We start from the raw sequence: 13,727 nt of genomic DNA, 5'->3' as shown, positions 1-13,727 counted from the left end.
TAGCTAACATATCAATTAGAACAGGGCAAATACCAGAAGACTGGAGGACAGCAAATGTCATCCCGATTTTCAAAAAAGGATCAAGAGGTGATCCAGGAAACTACCGACCTGTGAGCCTCACATCGGTTCCTGGGAAGATAATTGAAACACTTATTAAAGACAGCATTGTGTAACACTTGGAGGATCACAACCTAATAAGGGCTAGTCAACACAGCTTCAGGAAAGGGAAGTCTTGTTTGACAAATTTACTACAATTCTTTGAGAAAGTGAACAAACATATGGATACTGGAGATCCAGTGGACATAATTTACTTGGACTTCCAGAAAGCGTTTGACAAGGTCCCGCATGCAAGGCTACTGAAGAAATTACTAAGCCACGGTATAGGGGGAGAAGTGCATAGATGGATCGGTAAATGGTTAGAGAACAGAATGCAGAGGGTTAACATAAAAGGGAAATTCTCGGACTGGGTGAAAGTGACTAGTGGAGTGCCCCAGGGCTCGGTTCTTGGGCCTATTTTGTTCAATATTTTTATAAATGATCTTGAGGAGGAAACAACAAGTAATATAATAAAGTTCGCCGATGATACAAAATTATGTCGGGCAGTTGGCTCTCAAAGGGACTGCGAGGAGCTTCAGAAGGATCTGAGACAGCTGGAAACATGGGCGACAAAGTGGCAGATGAATTTTAACATTAATAAATGCAAGGTGATGCATCTAGGAAAAAAGAATAAAGAACACGAGTATAGAATGTTTGGGGTAACACTAGCAAAATGCGAACAGGAAAGGGATTTGGGGGTACTGATTGACAGAACCCTGAAGCCATCGGCACAGTGTGCGGCAGCAGCGAAGAGAGCAAACAGGATATTGGGTATAATTAGGAACGGGATCACGAGTAGATCTGAAGAAGTCATAATGCCGCTTTATAGAGCAATGGTCAGACCACACTTGGAGTACTGTGTCCAACACTGGTCTCCTTATCTTAAGAAGGACATAACTCTGTTGGAGAAGGTGCAAAGGCGAGCCACGAAACTAGTCAAAGGTATGAAAAAGTTGAGCTATGAAGAACGCCTCAAGAAACTGGGACTGCTCACACTCGAGAGGAGAAGACTGAGAGGCGATTTGATAGAGACTTTTAAAATATTAAAAGGATTTGATGACATAGACCAAGAATCAGCATTACTAAGATTTTCAGATGTGACACGGACAAGAGGTCATAGCCTGAAACTGGGTGGCAGCAGGTTCAGGACGAATGCCAGGAAGTTCTGTTTCTCACAACGAGTGGTGGGCGCTTGGAATTCTCTTCCTGAGGGTATTGTGGCGGAGACTACTCTTCGGGGTTTCAAGCACAAGTTGGATATACACCTTCTTGCAAATCATATTGAGGGATACGGTAATTTCAGGTTTTCATAATAGAGAACTAAATGGGCCGCCGCGTGAGCGGATCGCCGGACTTGATGGACCTCGGTCTGATTCGGTGAGGGCATTTCTTATGTTCTTATGTTAAGTTGCCATGGTGGCTATCCTCAGTTGCAGCGGTGTGAGGTAGAGAGTAGGGGGGCCCGATGCCTTGCGTGCTTTCGCTGCTCCCGCCGGCTTCTTAGCCCTTTTCGGCATCTGCCCTCCTTTTCGGCATCGCCGACAGCCTCCTCCCAGCAGCCGCCACTCCGCGCACTCATGCCGGCACAGCGCTTCTAGCGAGGTAGGGATACCGCTGGACCACCAAGTTAAAAAAACAAACAAACTTACCAACGATGGCGGCAGTGCTGGGGGTGGGTGGAGGGTTTTAAAAGGGACAGCGGCGGCGGTGCTGGGGGGGTTTGAAAAGCCATTGGCCGTGAAGTATGCCGCCTGCATAGTTCACGGCTGACAGCTTTTCAGGACTTTAAAAACTTACCAACAATGGCGGCAGTGCTGGGGAGGTTTTGAAAAGGTGCAGCGGCGGCAGATGCTGCAGCTCCTCTGTCGATCCCCGCCTGGTGCGAGTGTGGTGCTGAAGTTTATTTTTAATTTTGAATTTGCCACGGTGGTTCCCCTCACCATCTTTTCTTTCCTCGGAATCCTTGCAGCGGCGCAAGGTGGAGAGCAGGGAGGCTTCTCCCAAGGGTACTCAAGGAGCTAAAAAACGAAATAGCGGAGCCATTTCGACAGATATGCAACCTATCCTTAAAAACCGGTGAGATCCCGGAGGATTGGAAAATAGCAAATGTCACGCCCATCTTCAAGAAGGGCGCAAGAGGAGACCCGGGAAACTACAGGCCGGTAAGCCTGACCTCAGTTCCGGGAAAGATGATGGAGGCACTGATCAAAGACAGCATCTGTGAGCACATCGAAAAAAATGGGCAGCTAAAACCGAGTCAACACGGCTTCTGCAAGGGTAGGTCATGCCTCACTAACTTATTGTACTTCTTTGAGGGGGTGAGCAGTCAGGTGGATAAAGGGGAATCTATAGACATCATTTACCTTGACTTCCAAAAAGCCTTCGACAAGGTGCCACACGAGAGACTGCTTAAAAAGATATGGAACCACGGGGTACAAGGGGAGGTCCACCGATGGATCAAGGTCTGGCTGGCAAACAGGAAGCAGAGGGTTGGCGTAAAGGGCCACTACTCAGACTGGAAAGGGGTCACGAGCGGAGTTCCGCAGGGGTCGGTGCTGGGACCGCTCCTGTTCAATATCTACATAAACGACCTAGAGGCGGGAATCAAGTGTGAGGTCATTAAATTTGCAGATGACACCAAACTATGCAGCAGGGCTCAAACCAGGGAAGACTGCGAAGATCTTCAAAAGGATCTAACACAGCTGGAAAAGTGGGCCGAAAAATGGCAGATGAGCTTCAACGTGGGGAAATGCAAGGTCATGCACGTGGGGAAAAAGAACCCGATGTTCACATACAAAATGGGGGGAACATCACTAGGGGTCAGCAACCTGGAGAGAGACCTGGGAGTGATGGTAGATGAAACACTGAAGGCATCAGCACAATGCGCCACGGCCTCAAGGAAAGCAAACAGAATGTTGGGTATCATTAAGAAGGGTATTACAACCAGGACGAAAGAAGTCATCATGCCGCTATATCGTGCAATGGTGCGGCCGCACCTGGAGTACTGCGTCCAGTACTGGTCGCCGTACCTCAAGAAAGACATGGCGGTACTTGAGGGAGTACAAAGAAGAGCAACTAGACTGATAAAGGGAATGGAAAAACTTCCATATACCGAAAGATTGAAGCAGTTGGGACTTTTCTCCCTGGAGAAGCGAAGACTTAGAGGAGACATGATAGAAACCTTCAAGATCCTGAAGGGCATAGAAAAAGTAGACAGGGACAGATTTTTCAAATTAAGGGGCGCCACAAGTACAAGGGGGCACTCGGAGAAATTGAAAGGGGACAGGTTTAGAACAAACGCTAGGAAGTTCTTTTTCACTCAGAGGGTGGTGAATACGTGGAACGCGCTTCCAGAGGCTGTTGTAGACAAGAAAACATTAAATGGTTTCAAAGAAGGTTTGGATAGATTCCTAGAAGAAAAAGGGATTGAGGGGTATAGATAGGTATAGACCATTGCTCAGGAAATGGGCCTGATGGGCCGCCGCGGGAGCGGACCGCTGAGCAGGATGGACCTAGGGTCTGCCTCAGCGGAGGCAACTTCTTATGTTCTTATGTTCTCTGGCGCGCATGCGCACTCCTACCGGCCACATCCCAACAGATTAGATCTCAGGGAACACGCGGCGAGAGTGCGCATGCGCGCTTAGCGTTTTATTATTATAGATACTGATAGGTCTTCAACAATTTCCTAATATGCTGGTAGGAAGCAGAACTAGCTATCAAATGACTAAAATCTTTATCCCAAATTGCTTATAGGTTTTTCTTTTAGAAAATTATCCAACCCTTTTTTAAACTTGCTACGGTCAATGCTTTTACCATATTGTCTGGAAATGAATTCCAGAGTTTAATTACACATTGAGTGAACCAATATTTTCTCAGATTTGTTTTAAATTTATTACTAAGTAGCTTCATTATGTACCCCCTAGCCCTCCACTCAGGATTTTAATAGGCCACTTTCTTATCTCCTCTCAGACATCTCTTCTTCAAGCTAAAGAGCCCTATCCTTTTTAGACTTTCCTCATAGGGAAGTCCTCCCATCCTCTTTATTATTTTTGTTGCCCTTCTCTATACCTTTTCTAATTCAGCTATATCTTTTTTGATATGAAATGACCAGAATTGCACACAATATCCGAGGTGGGGAAGCTGGGGAGGGAGGGAGGGCACAAGTCACAGCAGGGGAAAAAGCATTAGCAAAATTCTTTTTTGATATGGTGGAGAGAGACGGGGTTGATGCTGATCGCAGGAGCTGCATGGTCAGGCTGAGACCTGGTAGGTTGCAGGGTAGCCAATAGGCTCTTTAGCATGCATTTTAATATGTTGTGCACTATCTACCACAGGAGTAAACCTCAGCCCAGAATCCCTTTTAACATGCAGCGGCCATTAACAAGCAGATAAACTGCTTATGAAGGGTGCACTGTAGCCCATGATAGCTTTCTGCATTGGCTCCTCAGTTAATTTTTATAGATTAGTTTTAAAATCTTGTCTGTCTTGGTCCCTGAAAAGACCATCATTGCAAATATGTGAAGTAGTCACTACTCGATAAAATCTCAGGAAACTTCAACTATACAAATTTTCTGAAATAGTTGGAACGTTTTAAAATTAACATCCTATTCAACAGAGCAGTGCATCACAAACTGCTTGCCTCCTGAGATTTCTGGTATGTTGCAGTACACTGGGGAAGAGGAGAGGTGCCGGCACTGGATGACTGTCTACAGGACGTGCCTCTCGCGAAGATAGGCACATCCTATAAGCAATCTCCCGACACCAGCACCTCTTCTCTCTGCCGGCCCTTCTCTCCAGCGTGAGTCTTTCTCTCGGTGCAAGGCCCGTGTGAAGGGCCTTTGCGCATGTGCCAATGGCGGCACGCTGACATGTGCATGATGTCATCACGCTGACACCAGCGCACTTCCGGGTGTCTCGAGCTGGGGACACTAGGTTTAATGTGCCCCAGCTCAAACAAGTTTGCGAGACACTGCAATAGAGGATCAATATTGAGTCTCCTCATTGTGCCTCCAGAGAGGCTCAAAATTGCCCATAAACCTGTAAACTGATAAGTGAAACTCCCAGTAGAGTTTCCCTTTGAAAACCTCACACCTAATTATGGATATGTCCTAAACACCCTCCCCTGATGTTGTCCCTTGTGTGTGCTAGGAGCAGAGCATGTGCTTTTCCCCACATAGAAGGCGACAAGTTTCAGTTAGATTTTTCCTGCGATTACCTCCTTGAAAACTGTCACCATAAAGAACCCCTTACTCCAAATGTTTTTAAACCCTTCCCTCAACTTAAGAAAGATCTGTAATATGAATGCTAGAAACATGTTTTTTTTCTTTTACTGTTAGAGTAGAACATGCTATTGTAATACCAGTAGCTCATAAATTCTTCTGCCACAAATGGCACCATAGAGAATTGCAAAGTGAGATAAATCACTGGAGGTTTTGCTTCTCTTGAATTTTGATGCCTGTCTTCACTCTTTGGATTGATATTGAGGATCACTGTGCAAAAATATTAAACACTCTTCACCCTTCCCCCTCTAAGCAGGACATAGTGACTCACACAGGATTACAATGCCAAAAGCTGGAAGCATGCAGGAATTTAATCTGCTCTTCTCAGTCAGACAATAGGGGCTTTTTTTTTCATTTTGAACCAGATGTTTTAGCCTACCCATACTTTAGGAAATGAACCAGAAATAAAGAAGGATTGTGATGTCATCATGTTCACAACAAGCCTGCTACCAGCATTCATTGCTTATCTAGAGAGTTGATTGCATCCCTAGATGTCAATAAGTCCATACTATTTTCAATAAGGTCGATATTCAAAGTGAGTTAAACAGCCAGAAACAACTCCTGACCATTTAAATTGCTTGTATAGGTAAGGTGACCATATGTCCCGTTTTCAACGGGACAGTCCTGTTATTGGACCGACCATCCCGTTATCTCGAGCCACCGCTTCGGGATGCCAAAATGTCCCGTTTTCAGGGATAGCGTCCCGAAGCTGTGCGCGGAGACAAGGGGACGGTCGGTCCAGCGCCAAACCCCCGTAGTGTTCTCTGCGCCTCCTTCCTGCCATTTTCTCCGCGCCCTAATCCTGCTGCTGCCGTTGATGTTCCTTCCCGGGCTGACTCCAGCATTCAAATTGAACCCATGCGCTGGGGCTCTAACGTGTGCGTGCAGGCTTCCCTTCTCTTCCCTCCAAAACCAGAAGTTGCATCCCGGGGGGAGGAGAAGAGAAGGGAAACCGGCACGCACACGTTAGAAGAACCTCGAAGCAGGAGTTCACTACAGGCAGCGACGGAGGGAAACTAAGGGAAACATGGAGGGAAGCTTACAACTTGCTTCGGGCCTTCCTCACTGACGGGTCCGATTCCTGCCTACTTTCTGTTTCCGCGAAGGCAGGACTTGGCAACGAGGAAGGCCCGAAGCAAGGAAGAGCAGCAAGTTATAAGCTTCCCTCCATCGCTGACCTAAGGAAGATAGGTCAGCGATGGAGGGAAGCTTGCGACTCTATCAATGGGAGGGATGGGAAGAGCAATGATGCTGCTGCACCCAAGGTGGGGAGGGGGGGGAATAGAAAAGCTGCTGCTGCACCCAAGGGGGGGGGAGAGGGGAAGAGAAAAGCTGCTGCTGCTGCACCCAAGGGGGAGAGGGGGGAATAGAAAAGCTGCTGCTGCTGCACCCAAGGGGGGAGAGGGGAAGAGAAAAGCTGCTGCACCCGAGGGGGGAAGAGAAAAGCTGCTACTACTGTACCCAGGGGGGGGGGAGAGAAGTGCTACTACTGCTGCATCTAATTGGGGAGGGGATAGGGGAAGGGAAGTGCTGTTGCTGCACCCAATTGGGGAGAGAGGGGAGAAGGAAGACCAGGGAAGGGAGAGGAGAGGAAAGAGATGCCAAGACCATGGGAGGGAGGGAAAGGAAAGAAGCTACCAGACCATGGAGGGGGGATAGATGTCAGGGTACATGGGGGCGGGGGAGGAGACAGATGCCAGACCAGGAGGAAGGAAGGAGAGAAAGGAAGAAGAGATGCCAGATAATGGAGTGGGAGGGGGAGATGGAAGGAGAGGAGAGAGATGGGAAGGAGATAGAGATGCCAGACCATGGGGTGGAGTGGGAAGGAAGGAAAGGAGAAGAGAGAGATGCCAGAGCATAGGGGAGGGGGTGGAGACAAAGGCTGGAAGGCAGTGAGGGGGACATAGGAAGGAGGCACCGAGGCACTAAGGATATAGGAAGGGGCACTAAGGACATAGGAAAGAGGCACTGGGGGCACTAAGGACATAGGAAGAAGGCACTGAGGGCACTGAGGACATAGGAAGGAAGGAGGAAGGGAATAGAAAGGGCCAACTGTTGGGCCTGAGTGCAGAAAGAAAGAAATGAAAGAAAGGATGCACAGTCAGAAGGAAACACAACATGAGATTCATAAATCACCAGACAGTAAAGGTAGGAAAAATGATTTTATTTTCAATTTAGTTATCAAAATATGTCTGTTTTGAGAATTTATATTTGTCTATTTTTCTATAGTTACTGAGGTGACATTGCATATTTTAAAATAATAAACACTTTCAATAATGGTTGATGCTGTAATGTCCTATGGTATGATATAAAGGACAGCATAGGTTATTAAGTAACTCAAAATGAAGGAAAAAGCCTCAGAAAAGGGCCCTCCCACCTACACCAAAGTGGTTAGTTAAAGGTGGTTGAGCAGTAACCTCATTGGCAAAAAACCTTCAATATAATTATAGCCTTATGCTGTGCTTCGCTTAATGAAAAAAAAGATAGAAGAAAATATTTTCAACTTATCTTCAGCTGATTGGTAAGAGCTATTGGGTATAATAGGTTTGGGGGGAGTTTTGGAGGGCTCGTCATAAATTATAAAGGTGTTGTAATGAGATGTGCACATGACACCCTTTATGTGAAGTTCACAGTAGTGCCTTCTACTGTAAGGTGCCCCACTGCTGTATTGGCATGTCTATGTGGCCAGATCATTACAATGCTGGTTCCCTTCCACATCCAAATGGTCTAGATTTGGATATTTTCAACTTGGATTTTTCTGTGGTCAAAAATGGGGAATAAAGTTAGGCATTCTAAGGTTGGACACCCTGGCAGCCAAGATGTTCAAGTCAACAATATTTGAAAAATTTTTTTGGGATGTCCAGCAGTTTCAAAAATGGACAGTTCTCCACCCCCCAACCTTGTACGTCTTGCAGGAAATGTCTAATTTGGACTTAGACGTCCTTTTTGAAAATGGCCCTCTTAGCCACTTAATTGCCAGTTTTTAAGCCCTATATTGGCTAAGATAACCGCATAAATAGGACTGCATAAAACATAATCCTATCTTTATGTGGTTCATCATTACCATTTACATACTGAATATTTGGTTATGTTTTAGCCCAGTATTCTTCAACCTTTTGATACCTATGGACCAGCGGAAATAAAATAATTATTTTGTGGACCAGCACCGGTCCGCGGACCGGCAGTTGAACACTGGGCTAAGTCATGCCCATCTCCACCCCAGACCCTGCCCCCATAATAGTACTAATTGTACCATTTTTTCCGTTCATTTTTCATATATACACACACAATATAATTGTATTAACCACAAAATTAAAATGCACAAAGCACACTGTTTGCTTTTCAACACTCATTCCTACCAGAAAACAGATAGCCCCATGTAAATGCAGGACCAAAAACTAAAAGTACTAATATTTACAAACAAACCCTAAGATGCAAGACTCCTCAAGCAGTACAACCCCCGAGGAAAAGAAACAAATGAATTTCTTCCTGAACAGACAAATCAATCACTAAATAAAAACAATAAAAGCATTCCCCCTACCGTTGGTGTCTCTCTCCCTCCATGCTGTGCCTTGCTTTCTGGCCTGTCCAAGAGGTAATCAGCTCATAAATCCAATCTATAGTCCAATTATCCTGGGCAAAATGTACCCGGTAAATGCTAGCGTCATCCCGCTCTCCCCTTCGTTTTCAGGGACACACCATCACATGTGGGAAATCAATCTGAGCCCCCAAAGGCCCTTCCATCCCTTTGCTAGCTGTACCTAGCCAGGACAAAACTCAGAAAGCCGTGGTCAATGTATTTGGGATCAAGGGTGCGAGTGTGTGGGGGGGCTAAACCCAAAGGAAATGACCCCCTCCCTGGCCACAGTCAAGCAGTTTGCTCCATACTGGGAGCTGCCTCCCAGGAATTTCTGGGGCCGTGCCCAGTCTGGCCCCTTCCAAAAGGAAAATGGCTCTTCAGGCTTTGAGATGGTGAGGGGAAAGCGTGTGGGTCAAAGGAACCTTCATGTTTGGTTCGGTCAGGTAGGCCCCGACTTCTGCATTGAACGCAGAGTGGCCGCCTTTGGTCACCAGCTCCCTGAGGGCTGTGGGCAGTGGCTCCTCACGCGCATTCCGCACCTCCTCCGGAAGCCTTCCCTCTGGGGTTGCGACGTCAGATAGAAGGCTTCCAGGTTAGGCGCAGGCCGTGCGTAGGAGCTTTTTCGCACTGCAGCACTCAGGGAGCCGGCCTGATGGACGTGCTGGCCCTGTGAACTGGCAGAAAATTTCTGTGGACCGGCACCGGTCCACGGACCGGCAGTTGAAGAACAGTGTTTTAGCCAACTGCATATGCCTGGATATTTAATAATGGTGTCCCCAGACATGGCCCGGCCTTGAATATCGAGGAATAAAGCCACCAGTTGAATATCAACCTCAACTATGTGATCATGTATGAATCAATGATAAGTGTTGCCCTTTAGTTATCAGTGAAGTTTCATAAAGCCAAGTAATCTAGAGCAGTGTTCTTCAATGCAAGATTCTGGGGCCAATGGCTGCCCCCAAGGACCACTGTAGTGGCTCCCATTGTCTTTTTTTTATATAATTCTTCCTCCTTAACCAACTCAGGATAGAAAGGGAAAAGTGGATGGTGTGAAGATCTGCATGCTTGAAGGACAAGGAATCTCTCAATGGACAAAAGAGAGTGCATTTGGAAATACTCACAACCTTTAGGATACCTCTCAATGGAATTTGAAGGTGGACAGGGATAAGAACATAGGAACATTGGATATCATTGACACAGTGTCATGGCTTCACATGGGAAGATATTTGGCAGCCCTCCTTTAGCTCATTAGAATCCAAAGTAGCCCCAGCTTAAAATGAAGATAACTGATCTAGATTATTTCTAGTTGTGCCGTTTGTACCAAATGAAGAACTGGAGAGGTAATCTAGCCGTTAGCTTGGGGTTCTGGCCATTTAATACCCTGACAGCTTGAGGGATCAGCCCCATTGTCAGTCTGTATTTATCATATGCTACATATGCTACTAGTAATAAAATGTTTAAACAGCTTATATGATATTTAAGAGTCATGTTGAAAATTTGAGATGAGTAGTGGGGGAGGGGGTAGAACAAGTTGATAGGATGGTGGGGGGAGGGAAAAGGACAATAGGTAAGTTGAGCATCCAGGAAGCTCACATGGCTCTTATAAAGCAGGGTGGGGAGGGTCAGTGATAGGCATGCTAGTAAAGAAAAATTCAAGGCAGACCTTAAAACTTATCCAGGGGACGTCTGTAGCCTGAGGTGATGTGGAAACGTTCCACAGCTTGAGGCCTTGTACAGAAAAGATGGAAATTGTGTATGATATCTGAAACAATTTTGTAGAAGCATGGTACAATGGGTCTATTCTGTTGTGAGGATCTTATTGTTCTAAGGGGGCAGTAAGGAGTTAGATATCTGGAGAGATAGGATGGCAAACCTGTAATATGTACCTTGAAGACTATCACCAGCAATCGACACATGCAAATTTAGCAACCCTCCACGACTCTACATTTGCATGCGTGTTTTTTTAAGAATGACTTACCTTTTCAAATTGTTACAGTAGCATCCGCAACAGCTGCTCGTTAAATTTTACTGCAAATATTTGGAGAATCTTCCCCTAAGCTTGTTCCTCAAGAATTCAATTGTAAACAATGCATGGGGGAAAGGAACTGTAAAGGCTTGGTACCTTACTTTGAACAGCTAGAGCTATCACTGCATCTTTTCCCCTAGTTGACTACAAATTATCAAATGAGTCAGCTTTATTATTCATAGTGGAACCATCTCTTGCATTCTCTTGTCTGAATGTAGCTTGGTAAAATGGCAGCCTTTAAAAAACAAATGAAAAGCAGTTTTAGAGTAGTCATGGTTTCCCTACAATGTTTAAGTAATTTTCCATCAAGACTTCCAAAAATATGCAGCACTTGCTGCCTGACCTGGCTTCTCAAAATGCTCAAAATAGCAGCTTTTAAAAAAATAAGTATAACTGCACGAAGGGGCATTGAAATGAACAGCAGAGGCCAGATTTCCGTTCCCAGAAAGACAGCTATATCTTCCTTCCAAAAATAACTTTAATAGATAATTACAATATGTATTAATTCTATAGAGCCTGTTCATGCAAAGTTATACTGGCCTAAACACAAAAAGTACCATACTTATTTTGATTGTTAAAATGTGTTAGTATTTGTTTATGTCAAAAAAATCTTTGATTCCAAATTATCTTTTTACTGTGCATAGGTTTCTCTTACTTAATATTCTCCAAGGACAAGCAGGCCAGTTGTGTTTTCACATGTGGGTGATGTCATCCAACACAGTCCATTGTGTATTAGCTAAAGAAAGTTCTAGCAGCATCCGACTATGCATGCACAACTGCCTTCTGGCCTGATTCACATGTGCATGGCCATCAGTCATCTTCTGCAGAACCAGGAGAGTATGTCTTGGCTCCATCTCTCCAGCAGCTCGCCCCGTCGCTAGGAGAGAGTGCATGCTGGCAGGTCGTCTGCTGAGGGCTTGCTGCCACTGTTGATTCTTTGCCTGTCTTTTTTCCCTGCCTGTGGGTGTATTGGGGCGCTTGTTGTTTTCGTGTCAATAGTTTGTGGGTACCCCAGGGGGCCACTGCCCACGCCCCGTGATGATATGCCACAGGCCCGGCGTCATACTTAGTCTCCTGCCTCTCAGAAACACCCATTCCTGCCCCCGCCCCAACATCCCTTAGAAGTGTGTTATATTCCGGGTGATATCCATTCACCAGGCTTTACCTGAATACACTTACCGTATTGGTCGTTGGTCGCTTTATAGTTCACTTTCATTAAATGTTTTAGGGCAGACACAACAAAGTGTCAAGAATTTGGTGATTTTGGTGGGCTTTTCCAATTTTGTTCTAACTTGCCTTCAAATTGGTTCAAACCACTGTGACTTTTTGCTTGCCTCTGCAATTTTATTTCGCCTAGCCTTTGCGTTGACTCTACACTGTATGCAGAATTTATTAAATTGCATGTTTGGCGGTATTTTATTTTATCTGGTTTGCTGGACAGGTGTTTGAGTTTTTTTGATGATTGTTTGGTGGTACAGTGGTGCCTCGCACAGCGAACGCCTCGCACAGCGAACGCTGCGCACAACGAACTTTATGTCTTGATTCGTACAACGGACTTCGTTTCACACAACGAAGTCCGGGGTTCCTGCGGGGTTGGATCGCAGCGGGGTTGGTCGAGCCGCGAGGGTAGTCTCCTTCTCCTTACCTGCCCTGTCGCAGCACACAGCCGAACGGAAATCTTCCCGATGTCAGCGCTGACGTCGGAGGGAGGGCTTAAGCAAAGCCCTCCCTTCCTCCGACGTCAGCGCTGACATCAGGAAGACTTCCGTTCGGCTGTGTGCGGCTGCGGCAGGGCAGGTAGGAAGAAGGCAATGGCGAACGAAAGAGGGGGGAGGGGGCGGTCCGCCCCGAAGAATGTGCACAGCTGGTCAGGTCCCCCGATCGACCGACAACAGGCCCGGCCGACAAACCTCCCTGCCCTGTAGCCGCGAATCTAAATTACCTCTTACAGCAGCTTCAATAATCCAGCTGCTGTAAGAAGGTAATTTAGATTCGCGGCTACAGGACAGGGAGATTTGTCCGACCGGGCCTGTTCTGTTGTCGGTCGGGTGCAAAAGCGCCACAAAGGTGGAGGCAGGGAGGGAGGAAAGGTGGAGTGGAGAAGAAAAGACGCTTAAGGGGGGAGAAGGCCGCTGAAAGCACATGTTGGAGCAGGGGATGAGAGGGAGGGAGAGAAGGGGAAATATTGGACAAGGGCAGAAGGGATGCTAAATCATAGGGTGACAGGCAGAGAGAACAACAGGAAAAAGAGTGGAAGCAATCTTGAACCCTGAGGGTGAGGGCAGAGAGAGGTGGTGAGATGATTGATCATGGGGAGAGGGACAAAAGGGAATAGAGATGGGATAGGAAGATAGTGGAAGTAAAAGGACAGGGAGATGTATGTTTTTAGATGTATCTAAATAAAAATAATAACAAAAAATTTATCTTTTTTATGTCATCTTAGCATATTTTATGCTGCAGAACGAATTATTTTTTTTTACATGTATTCCTATGGGAAAACGCGTTTCACATAACGAACGTTTCACATAACAAACTTGCTCCTGGAACCAATTAAGTTCGTTGTGTGAGGCACCACTGTATTTGATTATTGGTACCAGTATGATGAATTCTTATTTTTACTTTTAGAACTGCATGTATGGTTTTGGCATCTCCAGTCCTTGTATTGCACATCATCCAGAGGTCTTCAGTTCCTGCTGATCTTTAATACTTTGGGACAGTGACAGTTTTGGACCAGAATCAGCCAGTG

The 13,727-nt window shown here is 46.0% G+C and overlaps 1 protein-coding gene across 5 annotated transcripts in view; it reads left to right on the top strand.

The window, feature by feature from the left end:
• COL19A1 (collagen type XIX alpha 1 chain) overlaps positions 1 to 13,727 on the top strand; it is an 885,342-nt gene that overhangs the window by 475,230 nt on the left and 396,385 nt on the right. The gene's annotated exons all lie outside the window — the stretch shown is intronic.

Source organism: Geotrypetes seraphini, chromosome 3 (assembly GCF_902459505.1).
Source record: "Geotrypetes seraphini chromosome 3, aGeoSer1.1, whole genome shotgun sequence".
Classification (NCBI taxonomy): Eukaryota; Metazoa; Chordata; class Amphibia; order Gymnophiona; family Dermophiidae; genus Geotrypetes; species Geotrypetes seraphini.
Note: the sequence above shows the minus strand (reverse complement) of the source record. Positions and strands in the feature narration are given on the sequence as shown.